Source organism: Notechis scutatus, chromosome 6 (genome assembly GCF_049901735.1).
Source record: "Notechis scutatus isolate UNSWTSFEM ecotype Mainland chromosome 6, rNotScu1.2, whole genome shotgun sequence".
Lineage (NCBI taxonomy): Eukaryota > Metazoa > Chordata > Lepidosauria > Squamata > Elapidae > Notechis > Notechis scutatus.
The window spans coordinates 77,434,047-77,449,640 of NC_142014.1; the positions used below are offsets into that span (position 1 = coordinate 77,434,047).

The 15,594-nt window shown below is 37.5% G+C and overlaps 1 protein-coding gene across 9 annotated transcripts in view; it reads right to left on the reverse strand.

Moving 5' to 3' along the window:
- Nucleotides 1-15,594, reverse strand: part of LOC113425383 (endonuclease domain-containing 1 protein-like) — a 132,019-nt gene that overhangs the window by 100,731 nt on the left and 15,694 nt on the right. For 8 of the 9 annotated variants that reach the window (XM_087968882.1, XM_087968877.1, XM_087968881.1 and 5 more), the window contains one exon: nucleotides 4,289-5,219. The exons of the other annotated variant lie outside the window; for it this stretch is intronic. The gene's annotated coding sequence lies outside the window, so the exon portion shown is untranslated. The remainder of the gene's footprint in view (nucleotides 1-4,288; nucleotides 5,220-15,594) is intronic. 9 annotated transcript variants of the gene reach the window in all.

Sequence of the window (15,594 nt, forward strand, 5' to 3'; positions counted from 1 at the left end):
TTTATGTTGTGACCGATGATTGAATGAATACTATCCACATAGCATTATTTTTATCAGTTATGCAGCTTGGTGCCCTCCAAAAATGGAATGGAAATCCTAGCCAACATGCAGAAATTGAGTCAGTGCTAACTAGCTGCTGGCTTTGCAGTTTCTGGCAGAAAAACCTCTTTCTCATCACCCACTAACATTTTTTAAAATGGTGAACCCAAGGACCCCACCAGGAGTCTTTGACAGGAAGGCTGCTCTTTCCCCCTCTGCTGGGTCACAACAGCAATTCAACAGGTTAAGTCTTAGCCAGCAGTTTAAAGTTATACATCCAGAAAATACCTGCATTTTCCCAACTACTCTGAGAACTACAACCCCTTTAGTCCAACTAGAGCTCTTTTTGAGGAAGAGGAGAGGGTGGGAGAAACTGGCAAAGTTCCAGATGTTGTTGAGATTCAATATCCTTCATCCTTGACCAGAGCTGAGGGTACTCTGGAACTGTAGCCCAGCTACATCTGGAGGGTTGACATGTCTCGATCCTGCCCTATTCAACAGGCCACCCTAGCTCTCAGTTTGACTACCACAGAAGAAAAGAGCGAGCGAGGCAGCTGCAATGACATGTTTCCTTTTCCAGAAGGCTAGCCCTGCTTCTGTTTAAGAGGGAAAGTACACAGAACTATATCTTAAACATCCTCTTGTGTCAAGATGGTTTACTCATGCAAACGGTATTGATTTCTTGTAAGTTGAAACGAGCACGCAGAACACTTTCAACAAGTCGCCAAGAGGCTGAATCATTAAACCAGCCGAATGATTTAACAGCTCCCTTCCTCCCAAGGATATGTTTCCCCTACCCACCCACTCACTTGCTGCTAGGAGAAACGAAAGAGCATAAATTATATATGTGACACATTGCAACACATATTTTCTTCCTTCTTAAAGGGGCCCAGCATTTTTTTTTTAAATAAAAAGATCTCATTTTATCTAAGTCAGAAACTTGCTTATAAGTAATTTAGCAACTAATCACTTACAGTTAAACTGGAAGTGCCAATTAAAGGGCAGAGTGGATGTGAGCTCTTACGATAGTGTGGCATTTTTTTAAATTCTATCTCTCTTTTTTACAGCTTTTCACCATGTGCCAGAAACTCAGCTCAAACTAACATCAGTTGAAGTGTAGTGTAGTGCAGAAAAAGGACAATTAATTGCACAAACGTATTTGCATTGCGCCTTCTATAAACTGGCCTGACCTGCCTGCACATCAGTATAATTAATTATTGTTTTTATTGTTACATTGAGGTATCAGCCAAGTTTCCACACAAGAGAAATAAATCAGTGCTTCCATAAAATATACCTCTTAAAAAGCTCTTCCTTCCCCCAAATAAAACACTGCATTTAAAAAATCCATAGAAAGCAGCCAAACGGTGAAAAAACTAAATGGTTTTTCACCAGTCAATAGAAGGTAAGTAAAGATGTTTCTTGGACAATTTCCCGGGCAAGACATTCTATAAATGTAGATTTACATTTGCATGTTCTACATAATTTATTCTGCTTCCAGTGCTTATATTTTCACATTATTTTGTTCTTGCAATGAAGAATTAGATTAAAAAATGGTGCTGCATTAAGTGAAATGGATCCAAGCATAACATAATTCTACTCAAAACTAAGAACCACTGAATTCCATGAACCAATTCTCAAATAACAGTGGGACCTTTCTCTGGATGGAACACAATGGATATAGAGGGGCTTAGAAACAAGAGTCATAAAGTCATAGTATGGTATTTATTTTCTTTTTATAATCTATTCTACTTTTGAAATTTGATTAATTTTCCCTCTCACAAGTGACATGCAATAATGAGCAGAATTTAGTTAGCCAGATTAAAACAATCAAGCAAGAGTAGCAGAACAAAAATAATGAAAGCACCAATATACAAGAGGTGTAATTATACTCTCATAACAATTCTCAAAGAACAAAGTCAAAGTAATCTACCAACCAGGCTCTCTTTTCAAACAAAATATCTTAAGCTGCCACTTAAAACACAATAAAGAAGATGCCTGATGCCTAAACATATAGCCATAATAATCAACGTTAATTAGTCAGAAGAGGGACAAATTCTTGAATAACGAAGATAACAATGGTTTGAAGTTAAAAGAGATAGCTAATCTTTTAACTTCAAACAATTGCTAACTTTGTCTTTAGGTTCAATATTTATCTCCATATATGGAGAGCAGCAGGTGAGGCAAAACTCACATAAATCTTAAGTCAAGCCTATCTCTAGTCCAGCATGGCTTGTATTAAATTTTTACAAAGATATTCCAAGCAAATACAGCCACAAAAATATCTTTCATCTGACCTTTGAAATTCAGGGCATGCAGGAATTCATGCCTCTGAAGCAAATAACATCCAGGTAAGAGCAAGTAAGAGTTTCTTGTCCTTCAACAGGCAACAAGGAAAGATAAAGTACAAAAATCACCAGTATATAGTATTTTTTTAGGTTTGGTTTGCTATATAGGTAGTCCTCGACTTATGGCCACAATGGAGCCCAAACTTTCTATTTGCTAAGCGAGACAATTGTTAAGTGAATCATGCCCCATTTTACGATGTTTCTTACCATAGTTGTTAAGTGAATCACTGCAGTTGTTCAGGCTGTAACATGGATATTAAGTGAATCTGGCTTCCCCAATGACTTTGTCAGGTTGTAAAAGGTGATCACATGAACCTGGGACACTGCAACCATCATAAATATAAATTGCCAAGCATCAGGAATTTTGATCACATATCCATGGGGATGCCGCAATGGCGATAAGTGTGAAAAAGGTTGTAAGGCCTTTTTTCAGTGCTATTGTAACTTTGAACAGTCACTAAACAAAGTGTTGTAAGTCGAGGACTACCTGCACTACAGTATAAACCCAGCTCAGCTCTTTTCCTATAGGTTTCTAAGATTCTCTGAAAATATTTAGGAGCAACAGTGAAGGTGTTAAGAGAGAAGATGGATACAAATAGCAGCAAACTTTGCACTGCCACACTAACAATTCACTTAGATATTGCAATCACATAGCCATATCATTATTTTTCAAACAAATCTCCCCTCCCCTCCCCAATCGAGGCTGAATCCTAACAAGATTATACACAAATCTTGGCAGCAAACCTTCCTTATATAAAAAGAGCACAGATGGCAATTCCCAAAATACCAAATTTGATCTGAATCTTACATAAAATGCTGACACCCTCTGGTGTTTGACTTGACAGGAGAAAAATTCCAGTTATTTAGCCCTGAACACAAAGCAATGATACTAAACCAAGAAAAGGCATCTTATGGAGCTTCAGCTGGTATTCTAGTTTTTATAAAATCAGTATTGGCAACGGGGTTTGACCCCAGCACAATTCCCGTCAACCCTTATTATTAGCAGCTTTCTCTCTTGACTCCTACAATATTGTGTAATAATAGCAACAACTGTTTTGGTAGAATTCACTGCTGGCAGACCTAAGTAGCTGAGAGGAAAATACACATTTGTCTTCATTTTAGAGTTCTGACTTTGACAGAAGAGGTTTAAAAAGAATGCAGTTTGGTTGTCTTTGTCCTCAAGAGAAGAAAAGCATTCGGAAAAAGATAGCATTGGCCCTTCAGCCTTTCCATAAGGCAAAAATACAGTGGTGGCTTGGTACTCAATTGCTTTGAAACTCATTGAATCTGGTACTTAAGGCATTCTGACATGAATATTTCGACCCAGTACTCACCATGTTTGGTACTCAATGCACAAGCTAGAACATGTCGATGTCAGCTGCCTTATCACTATGTTATTCCTTATGGGAAAAATTTGTTTGGTACCTATCCTTTTTGGTACTCAGCACGCCTCCAGGACCAATCAATGATGAGTACTAAGGTACCACTGTACATCTCTATTCAAAATGAACTGATTATCAAGGCCTTCCCCCAAATACACTGAGTCTGCAACTTCAGAATTCCCAGGTTACATGATGAATTCTATTAGACATGCTAACTGGGGATGCTAAGCAGAACAGGGCCAATATATCTAGAAGCATCACACTGAGGGAAGTTGTGGTAGAAGGCAACAAATCAAGCAGAAAAGCCCAAGCAATCTAAGTGTTAACAATCCCACTGTGTTGAGAAACCTTATAAATTTAATTAATAATAATTCCAGCAGCATATCATTTAGACAACAAATTCAAAGTAATGAACTGCTCTTCATAAATACTTCTTTTCTTGTACGCTATTCTTTTACTTTTTACTGTATTTCCAAACAATTTTTCTTCCTAGCTTGCAATTCTAATATTTTAAAGACTTACTGTGAGTTTGTTTACAAGATGACCAAAACTGGCAGCTATCTTCCAAGTTAAAAGCTCTGCTTCTTCATACTCCAAATGGTGACATCTCTTGTTCAAACTACAAACAGGATACTTATTCCACCGGACTGCCATATCTTGTTTTATATAAAGGTAACAACACAGCTGGATATATCATCTCCAGGGTAAGCTGTATTACATAGTGACATGCACTTCTGAACCACAACAATGCCTTTTTAAGTCTTAGAACCCATCCATTCAGTTTAGAAAAGATTGAGAAAAAATAACTGATGAGCTGACTTAAAAGATTTAGTACATAAATAATATATGTAACCATTTGCAGAAAAGAAACAGTAGACCCAAGTTGTAGCCAAATGTTTTAGCATGGTCTTCTGAATTGCAAAAGTGACAGAATTCTAGAATGAATGTCCTACTGATGGCACTGTTATGGGAGAAAATCAACAAGCCAGGTTAAAGAAATGCCCAGTTGGAATAGTTTTAAATTATAGGTCATTTTTGCCTCAGGATTGCGCACCAATGAAGTTTGGGGAGGAATTAAGGTGATTTAGGAGGTATTCTTGTTTCTGCAGGATCACTCAGTTTGGATGATTTCACTGAGATTCCGGTTAACTTTTCAGCCAATGATCAACCAATCCCAAAGTTTTAAAGGGAGTTTTAAGTGCCAAAAATGAATATGTTTTTGACTGGAAGCAAAACAAATGTGAAGAACAACGAAGTAATTCTGTACAATGTGTTGCCTTCTATAACAGCCTTCTGTCTTTTGAAAATGATTTTGTAGGTAGTTGCCTAAGAAACCACAATGTAGCTATTTCCTGGGCAAAATCTTTTTCCTCAGTATGAGTCGACAATGCTTTGTTCAGGATGACACCATGAGTTGGAAGGAGAAAAAAAATGAGTTGATCCATTCTTGAAGCTGAAAAGGAGAGAAATGCAATTAAATACAAAGGGAGGGGAAAAAATCCCACAGTTACACAAAGATAAAATATGGTATCATCTGGGGTTTGAAGATCTTTTTACAGCCTGCTTTGAAAAATAATTTTCACTGATTAATGGAAGGTATTTTTCAAATGCTACAATGACCATAGCAGATTTTAAAGTCTAAGATATAGAACTGTCGGAAGACACAGATTTGATGAAGCATTGCAGCCAAAGCTGCCAATTGTAGAGCAACAGAAAAAGGCCATTCCATTATATTACATTCTTTTATTATCTCTCTTCAAACCTTTAAATAGTTCCATTATATGCTGCAGATACTGCACAATGGCTGGGTTTACATACTGCGCTGTCACAATCTGATTCAGCATCTCATGTGAACTCAGTCATTGTGATTCAATGGGTCTCAATACACCAACTCAGTGCAATACAGTTCTAGAAAAACATAGTTTATAACATAGCATGTTGAAGGAACAACCAAATTAGATTTAATCAAGAAACTTAATTAAGGAAGTTTGAATGAGCTAGAAATGTCACTTGCAGAAAACTAGGCCTTTAAAACCCTCAGCTACTCCTGGTTAGCAGAATACAATCTATCCCTGTGACTCTTAATTGCAGTAGCACAGAAATTTAAAATATTTTAATGTTGCATATTAATAAATGAACCCAAACCTGGATAAACGAGGTAGGTTGAGATAAGAGCTGGAGACTCACCTTGTAAAAACCTTGCCAAGAGATTTTTATGGAAAGGTTTTCAAATGGATCAGACATGCTGCCCAATGGTAGGATGTACAGGCCATAAGGTACAGATAGTCCTCGACTTACAACCACAACTCAGCCCAAAATTTCTGTTGCTAAGCAAAACATTTGTTAAGTGAATTTTGCCCCATTTTATGACCTTTCTTGCCACAGCTGTTAAACGAATCACTGTTAAGTTAGTAAGATGGTTATTAAATGAATCTGGCTTCCCCATTAGCATTGCTTGTAAGGTCGCAAAAGGTGTTTACATGACCCTGGGACACTATAACCGTCTTAAATATGAGTCAGTTGCCAAGCATCTGAATTTTGATCACATTACATGGAGATGCTGTTACAGTTATTAAGTGTGAAAAACGGACATAAGTCACTTTGAACAGTCATTAGAGGAACTGTTTTAAGTCAAAGAATACCTGTATTACACAAGAACAAAAACCCGCAATAAGTAGTCAAATCATTCATGATGCGCTTGGGGCAAATTCAGTAGGAAAAAAAACCCACGCTAATGCAGCCATTGGTGAAAACAGAGTCCGCACTGCATGAAGATACATCAGATAGGTCCCACGACCAGCTGGCCCCGCTCACCCACACCCACCCTATCCTGTCCTATATTACTGTGTTTTTCAGCTGAGTTGATTTGCGCGGCACAGTGGAGTTCCACGCCTCAGCTGTTTTATTTACCAGGGCTGCTGTAGAAGGTAAGCTGTAGAGCTTGAAATTGATGTATTTTGCACACTGCTCACGCGTGCAAAACACACTCTCATAGAACCAGTAGTAAAAATATCTGAAACCCATCACTGGGGCCAAGCCCTTCAAAATCCCAGGAGTCCAAATCTACACCCCAACAATTAATGCAACAGAGCTTGAAATAAAGGGTTTCAATGCCAGCATTGACAAAACTCTGAAGCAAGTGCCTAAAAAAAGACATTATTTAAATACTGGGTGATTGTAATGCAAAGATTGGCAAGCAAACAAAAGCAGGCATCAATGGCAGCTTTGGACAATAGAAGGAAGTAATTGTTTGGTTCGATTTTGCCATGAAAACCAAATTTGAATCATGAATTCCTGGTTCAAACAGGAATCACTTATATATTTGACGTCACAGAATAAACTGCACTGTAATCAGATTGACTACATCCTAAGCAGCCACTGATGGTCCTGTCCTAGCTGTCAAGACATATCCAGGTGCTGACTGCAGTTCAGATTACGAATTGTTGGTAAGATCAAATTATACAGCATCAAAAAAGACTATACCACCAAAATCCCTACCACATTTGCAATTGAGATGAAAAATGAGTTTGAACTGCTGGACACTGCTGGGAAGATGCCCAACGTAATGTGGCAACAAGTTCAATCAACTATAGTTAAAACAACAGTTGAACACATATAAGAAGCCCGAGGAAAAAATGTAAGTGGCTCCCAGATGAAACTAATCAGAATAGTTGAACAAAGAAAAGCAGCAGACAAATGGGAAGAAGAAAAGAAGACTGAATGCAGATTGAAGAGAACAGTAAGAAAAAACAAATGAAGTTTACTAGGACTACCGTAGCAAGCAGCTAGAAAAATGAAGGGCCACATCAGGAATCCATTTGTACAAGTCAAAAGGATCCAAACACCATTTACTGCTCATAAAAGCATCATCGCAAACAAGCAAGGGAAAGAATTGTCTTATCAACGAAGTGTCAAGGACAGATGGAGAGAATATAGAGAAGGGTTGTATGCCAGCGATAAAGAGGCCCAACCTCCTCAGAATGATGAGGAAAGGGAAGCAGAAATAGAAGCAGCCATCTTTCAGGAAGTTGTGAGGATACTGAGGCAACTGACAAACAAGGCCCAAAATGTTGATACCATCCTCACAGAACTGTCTAGGCCAGCACCACTACAACCATCACAGCCCTGTGCTAGAAAATTTGGGAAATGAATATATGGTTGTAGGTTTGGAAATGAATAGGGTTCATTTTATTGCTAAAAGGAGTAACTCCAAGGATTGTTCCAATTACCACAAAATTGCCCTTATTTCTCATCCTAAGCAAGATTCTCCTTAAGATCATCCGGCACCAGCCATCAAAAGGGAAGTACCAGATGATCAAGCTGGCTTCAGAAGGGGTCATGGCATATGCTGGAAAATCTCAAGAATATAAAAAATAATAATCTACATCTGCTTTATTGACTACAAGAAAGTGTTCCATTGTGTTGATAATGACAAGTTGTGGAAAGCTCTAGAAGCCTGAGGTGCCAACACATCTGGTCAACATGATGCAGTCGTGCTGTCGCAAATCAGGAAGCCACTGTGCAAACACCATATGGAAACCATTGGTTCACGCTACAGAAATGAGTCTGGCAAGGTTGCACACTTTCACTTTTCTGATTCAATATATATACCAAAATGATCGTAAGGAAGTTGGAAGTTGAAGAATTAAAATTTGAAGCAAAGATTGGAGGAATAACATCAACAGTCCTTAATATGTTGATGGCACAACTCTTCTCTCAGAAACCTCTGATCAAAAGGATGAAAGAAGAAAATAAGAAATGTGGCCTGTTCCTGAACAGTCAAAAGAGACCAAGCTCATGACCACTGAAAAAAACAGAAATATTTGAAATAACAATTGACAGTGAAGACATCAAATGTGTGCAAGAATTTCTCAGGATTGCAGATTGATTGAAGCAGCAAATGGAGTCCAGAAATAAAGTGTCGAATCAAACTGGGTCATACAGCAATGATAAACATGAATAGAATATGGAAAACCAAGGATAATCAGCTTGGCAACTAAATGCAGATTAGTCCACTTTATCAGGTTTCCCATAGTTACCTATGGTTGTGAAAGTTGGACCATGAAAAAAATAGGGGGGGGGGGAATCAAATCACTTAAGTTGTGGTGTTGAAGGCTCTTGCACATTCCCTAGGTAGTAAAAGGTGATAAACCAGCCAGTACTGGAGCATATAAAACTAGACATATTGCTGAAAGGAAAAATTTTAAAATTCCATCTTGCTTATTTTAGCCATGTCATGAGAACAAACTCATTGGAAAAGCAGTTATGCTTGGCTATGCTCACAGTGATCAGTAGTGAAGGGAAAGATGGTCACCAAAAAACATGGTGCCTAGACACCATCAAAACCAACACCAGCCACAGTATAAAACAACTGAAAGGAAGATAAAATCGGAAAAAGTGGAGTTGGTCCACAGAATTGCCAAGACACAACTGAATGGATAGCATCATTATTAATAACTGAAGAAAAGAAGATCATTTCTGGATACTTAAAAAATAGATGATGGACGGTTCCTTTAAGGATAGAGACTTGTTTATACAACCTGCCATAAAAAGGCACTTCACCTCTGAAAATGGCAAATCATAGGCTATTAATCTGAGTTGCAAATATCCAAATAATCACTAGGTGGCAACAGTGATACAGAAAAATATTATTGTCATGCTAGGTCAGGAGTTCTTAAGCTATTTATGCTATGGGCCTGTTCAGAGAATTGTGAAATCTAAGGAATCCGTGTTTAATAAGGAATATATTTAAATGCATAAATAAAACGCATGTGGATTATCTTACAAAGTACATCAGTTATCAAAATACTAAAATATATCACATGTAACAGTAAAAAAAATCTATTATTCCATTAAATTAATAGCAATACCTTATTTTAGGGTATAATAATTTTAGACTTAGAGATTTATTGAAAGGCATAAATAACTGTGCTGCCTATATACATTATTGAATGAAAAGCTACATTTCCATCAAAGGTTAATGAAAACGAAGTTGTCATTTTTTTAACTACTCAACCTCACAGAAATATAGGTTAAGAACCCCTGATCCAGGTGATCATCTGGATTAATGAAGCCCAGGTATGATACTGTATCCCTAATGAATTGAATTCTTTACTGTCATTGTACACAGTATACATACAACAAAATTCACATAATGTATTAGAACATCACGTCTAAAGATGGATTGAACCAGTTCACATGGAAGCAGGCTATCATTTTAAGTAGTTATATTATTAACATTTACTATACTGTATTTCCTAAGGACTATAATATCGTCACAACAAAGTTTATGCTGCTTTCACAAGCGCAGCAAACTGCACCTTTCTCCAGTGTCTATGAAGTAGGCTTAAAAATGGAGAATGGATGGAAGGAGGCAGAAGGGACAATGAAACTGCACTACAGTATGGTCTCTGCATCCATCTAGCGATAGGTACTTAACACTGCAGCCTTGTTGTATTTAATGATATTTAAATTACCTTCTAAACCTTTAATGGTATTTAAATTACCTTCTAAACCTTTTCAACCTTTTTACCCCAGATGACTTCTTGAAATAATTTTCTGATCTCAAACCTATATCTATAACTTATAACACATTAGTATGATCAGTAAAATGTACATATAATAATCCGATAATAATTGTCAATGTTCTTTTGAAAAGAGAGTACTTTTCTGTGGATGTTTATTTTTGTCATCTTAGCCAATCCTTTTTGTTTGGTTCCCAGTCGCTCAGAGAGAATATTAATTATCTCAGTTCAAAGCTAATGTTTATTTTTTTGCAATTACAACCTCTCGGCAAGGCCCTCAAGTCCAGCAAAAATCCAGTTGAGAAAGGTTGCTCTAATCTAACAAACCCATCATTTTTCAAATGTAGTTTATTTTACTAATCAACTGTTGTTCTATGTGATCCTTATGCAAACAATCTGATGTGCTCGAGACAACAACACATTGATCACTCTAATTTAGGAGCTGCTTCCTAATTTACCCAAGAAGTCTTCTTGCATTCCACTTAGGTGCAAAACGATGGAAAGCAGCTCAGAAAATCTCACCCATCAGACCACCTAAGAAACTTGGATCTCAAATATAATAAGACACCACCCCTCAATGTATGTTTGCTAATGGTGTTCTTCACGTCCTGTCTGGAAGGAAGCTGACATTTCAAGAGTTGGTAACATCTGTTTGACATTTTCTTTCCTCGCATGATCATCCTGACTAGGATCATCCTGACTAGCCTCCACCCAACAACATTGTTGAGAACAAGAAGTAGAAGTCAAAAAGCATACCGAAAGTAGATAAGTGGCAAACCGATTTTGAACTGCTGCCAGAGACTGGCACGAATTTACGTGGAACTGAGCTGGAAAAGGGACTTTCCGTTATCAACCAAGGCTTGGTATCAGTCTTTATGTCAATGTACAGTAAAGCTCAACGCAAAAGTGAATTTTCACTGCAGCCACGTAGCAGGATCTAGAAGACTTAGCCAACAGCAAAAAATAAAAAACTGAGCAGGACTGCACTTGGGGTTAGTGCCTGTCAGCTTTTCAAGATACGCCAGAGAGGAAACCAAAACCATAAATACCAATGTTGGCTTTTACAGTAACAAAATTTTGCAAGTCTGAAAGTTCTTCCTCTCCCCTCCATGCCTTTACTTTCTAGAGAACTGGGGCGAGCCCCTTCTGAGGCAATTTGTCCACTCTCATCCCTCCTTTGGAATCTGATTTCTCTTATCAGGCCATTTTCTAGGCTGTGGCTCTTCCTCCTGTCTCCCAAGCCAATTACAGTACAGTACACGAATGGAAGAGCAAAAGGAAAACCCAGAGTTGCAGGCTACACAAGGAGCATGGACAAATACTGTATTCCAGAAGAGAGCCCCCAACAGCAACGCACTGCCATCACCAAGGTAACTACTGTACCTTAAAAAACCTTCCTTTTTACATCCCTGTAGTCCCCGTTTGGGGTAGAGTCAGGGCGAACTGGATGGAGTGAACAAACTGATTAGAGAAAAGACAATACCTATTATTTATTGGTAGTTGCAAACCTCTGGTGGACTTTTTGTGTAAAACTGAAAAAAATGAGCTGGTTATTTATGGTTTTGGCAATTAGAAAGGATAGATGATAAAAAGAAGAGAGTCATGATGCAAGTTTAGAGAGAAAGGTTAAAATATAGCTGTACTTATAACTACCGTAAAGAATATTGGAAGCTATTTCTTTATACTCTTATATCTTTCCCTGTTTTTTTATTGCACTTCTAATTTTTTTAGTTATTTCTTTCTTTCTTGTTTTCTGTTTTTATTTAGTTCATATTAATTCTTATTATTGCTTTTAAAACTTTCAATTAAAAATTATATTTAAAAAGTCAAATAGCAACTGCAACAAGGTGTACATTAATGGATTACTTAAAAGAGAAAGCTGTCATACCTTCCAAAAATTAAGGAAGGCTAAGGAAGTAAGAATGAGCTTCCTACACAAGGAAATTCTAGAGCTTAGAAATACCTAACAATCAAGCTATTTAATGACCTCAATGAGGGATCTTAGAAATTCTTGGACTATAAAAGATGAAAAAACAGGAGTTGATTCAAGATACAGTGATAGATTGTCACAGAAATACTAAGGAAAATAGGCAGAAGAGCACTGTTAATACATGTCTTTCTGCCTTACCCTCTTTTCAATAATATATATAACTTCAGGCAACTCACTAGTTGCAAAGTCTGGATTTGCATAATGCACCAGTTCCAGACTTGATGTAACCATGGTTCATTGAATAAAGTACAATTGGCCACCTATGTGTGACACACTGGATCATAATTGAATATCTGGATCTACATCACACACATAGACAAAACATAGCAAACCTCATGTTGGCTCTCAAGGAACAATTTTAACATCACTGTTGATCCTAGTGTTGTTTATTGCAGGGGTCCCCAACCACCGGTCCGCGGACCGGTACCGGGCCGTGGAACAAGTCCTACCGGGCCGCTGGCTTGCTGGGCGCCGCCATCTTTTTTTGATGAAAAAGTGCTTCCGGTGAGCTTTTCCGGGTAGAAAGCTCACCGGAAGCACTTTTTCATCAAAAAAAGATGGCGGCGCCCAGCTAATGCCGGTACCGGGCCGCGCCATAAAAAAGGTTGGGGATACCGGGCCGCGGCGTAAAAAAGGTTGGGGATCACTGGTTTATTGGATCTCTTTTAGGTCAAACATCCTAAGAGAGAAACCGATAGTTGATGCTCACAACAATGGAACCTTAGACCTTCAACCAAACCTAGTATGTTACAGCCTTCATTTGTTTTAACATTGCTCTAACATTTAATGCGCTGACTCAGAGTTGACTCGACATTCCAAAGCAGTCACATGAATCTGAGTATTCCACTTATAAATCCAAGATTTATGGAGTGTGACAACCATAACTGGAGAGGAAAGAATGTTGGAAAGACAGGAGAGGGCACAGTAGCCATATTTTGAATGTAGAACTTAAAAACAGCTGTTTCAGATAGAAAATCAACAGTGACTTCTATTGCAGAAAGGCCATCTATCCAAGTGAAGGAATCTTAATCAAAACAAACAAAGAGAGAATAAATGCTATTATATAAGGGTAAAGAATGAACTTTCTCCTGAAAGCTTCAGAGATCTTTGTTCATATTTAAAGATGCAAGGGGCATAACCAAGAACAGCTTCAGAACCCCTTGTCTGGATACTCTCTTTGGAACCCTTTACTGCCAGAAGTAAATGCTGTATTGCCATGAAGCAATGCTGTTTTAGTCCCTATCTGGCCCTTAGCGGTTTCAATTCTGAAGTACCTATTATGTTTTTGAATATGAGTAAAACAGAACAGAATCAAATACTTTATTTGGACAAGTGTGATTAGACACACAAGAAATTTGTCTCTGGTGCAGAAGTTCTCCATGTACATACAAAGCCACAGAATAATGATAATCATCATCATTATCATGATACCAACAAGAGGGAGTAGTAAAGATAGTAAGGATAACACTGCAGCCATACTACATGGATAAATATGCATAGACAGCAATGTGAAAATTAGGTGCTCGGTAGATTGATGGCCCAAGAGGGGAAAAAACTGTCTCTGTGTCTAATTCTTTTGGCCTTCAATGCCCTATAATGCCATCCCAAGGGGGAGGAAATGAAACCGTTTATATCCAGGATGTGAGGGATCTGCAGATATCTTCCCAGCCTTCCTTCTGACCTACAGTCTTCTGTGGAAAGCAGGCTGGTTGCAGTTATTCTTTCTGCAGTCTTAATTATCCATTTATTTATTTACTGAGTCTTTTGTAAAAAAAATGTTGCTACATTTTTCTTTTATGTATAGCACATTTTCAGAAGAAGAATAACAGGTTAGAATAGATTCACATAAAAGGGCTTAAGGGCAGGTTGAAGGACTTGGTATACATTCAGTCTGGAGTTTTTAAAAAAAAGACTTAGGGAAGACATAATATCAATCTTCAGGTGCATAAAAAACTACCACACTGAAGATAGCCAGGAATTATTTTCTTAACACATAATTGTTATTAAAGAAGTTTTTCCACAAAACAAAAAGAAATTTTAAAAAATATTTGCCCTATGTTAACTATGGTTGCTGTAAATCGAAGGATTACTTTTGTCTTTTTGCTATCAGATTTTTGGAAAATGGCCCATTGAATTTAAGACACATTTTGGAACACATAAACATGATGCTTGAAAATGTTTCCAAATGGAGGCAATTAAGCTGTTATCGTTTTAAGTAGTATGAATCTATAAAGCAAAAAATAAATGAAAACTTCTTGGAAGTGTGAGGTCAGTGCACAACATCACCAAGATACATAATTTTATTCCAATAGTAAATATTTTATATTTGTTAACTGCTAGTCAACAGCATCCATAACAGTGACAATGTCAAAAATTATATATGTAATATTATCAGGGGAAAAAGCCATAAAGTACTATAGTTAGTTGTCCAGCTGTAAGTTATATAATATTTATATAAATATCATAATGTATAACAAAATAACAAAATTTCATGAATGCCTAATACTCAAGGTAAGTCCACTGTCCACTCCAGTATAAATATTAGGGGAAAGCTTTGGATCTGTGGTGCAATGCAATATAAAATCATTTCCTTTGTTCCTCTTCAGGGTGGACCCTAAAATGAATGGGTATTATAAAATAAGGGCATATGTCACACTCAGCTTCTGATCACTTCATTGGTCCATTCTTTTAACTTTCTTGGCAACGATTCCAAGCAATTTACCATTGACTGGAAATTTCTTCTTCTGATTAAGCAATAGAAGTTTCAGACCTGGTATCTCCTAGTGGTCTTCCTTCTAAGTACCAATCAGATCCAAGCCTGCCTATTTCTTAACTCAAGAGAATGAGGTGCTACAGGAATCCTCAACTTACAACCACAAGAGTCCTACATTTCTGTTGCTAAGCAAGGCAGTTATCAAGTGAATTTTGCCTCCTTTAATGATCATTCTTGCTACAGTTAAGTGAATCACTGTAGTTGTTAAGTTAGTGACCCGGTTGTAAAATGAATCTGGCTTCCCCATTGACTTTGCTTGTCAGAAGGTTGCAAAAGGTGATCATATGACCCCACGGCACTGCAACTGTCATAAATATGAACCAGTTGCCAGACATCCAAATTTTGATGATGTGACCCCAGGGATGCTGCAATGGTCGTAAGTGTGAAAAATGGTCATAAGTCATTTTTTCAGTGCTGTTGTAACTTTGAATGGTCACTAAGTAAACTGTTGTAAGTTGAGAACTACTTATACTGCCACTTGCTCCCATGTATTCATTTATTACTAAATCTGTATTCATGTGCTAAAATCCCAATTTTATCT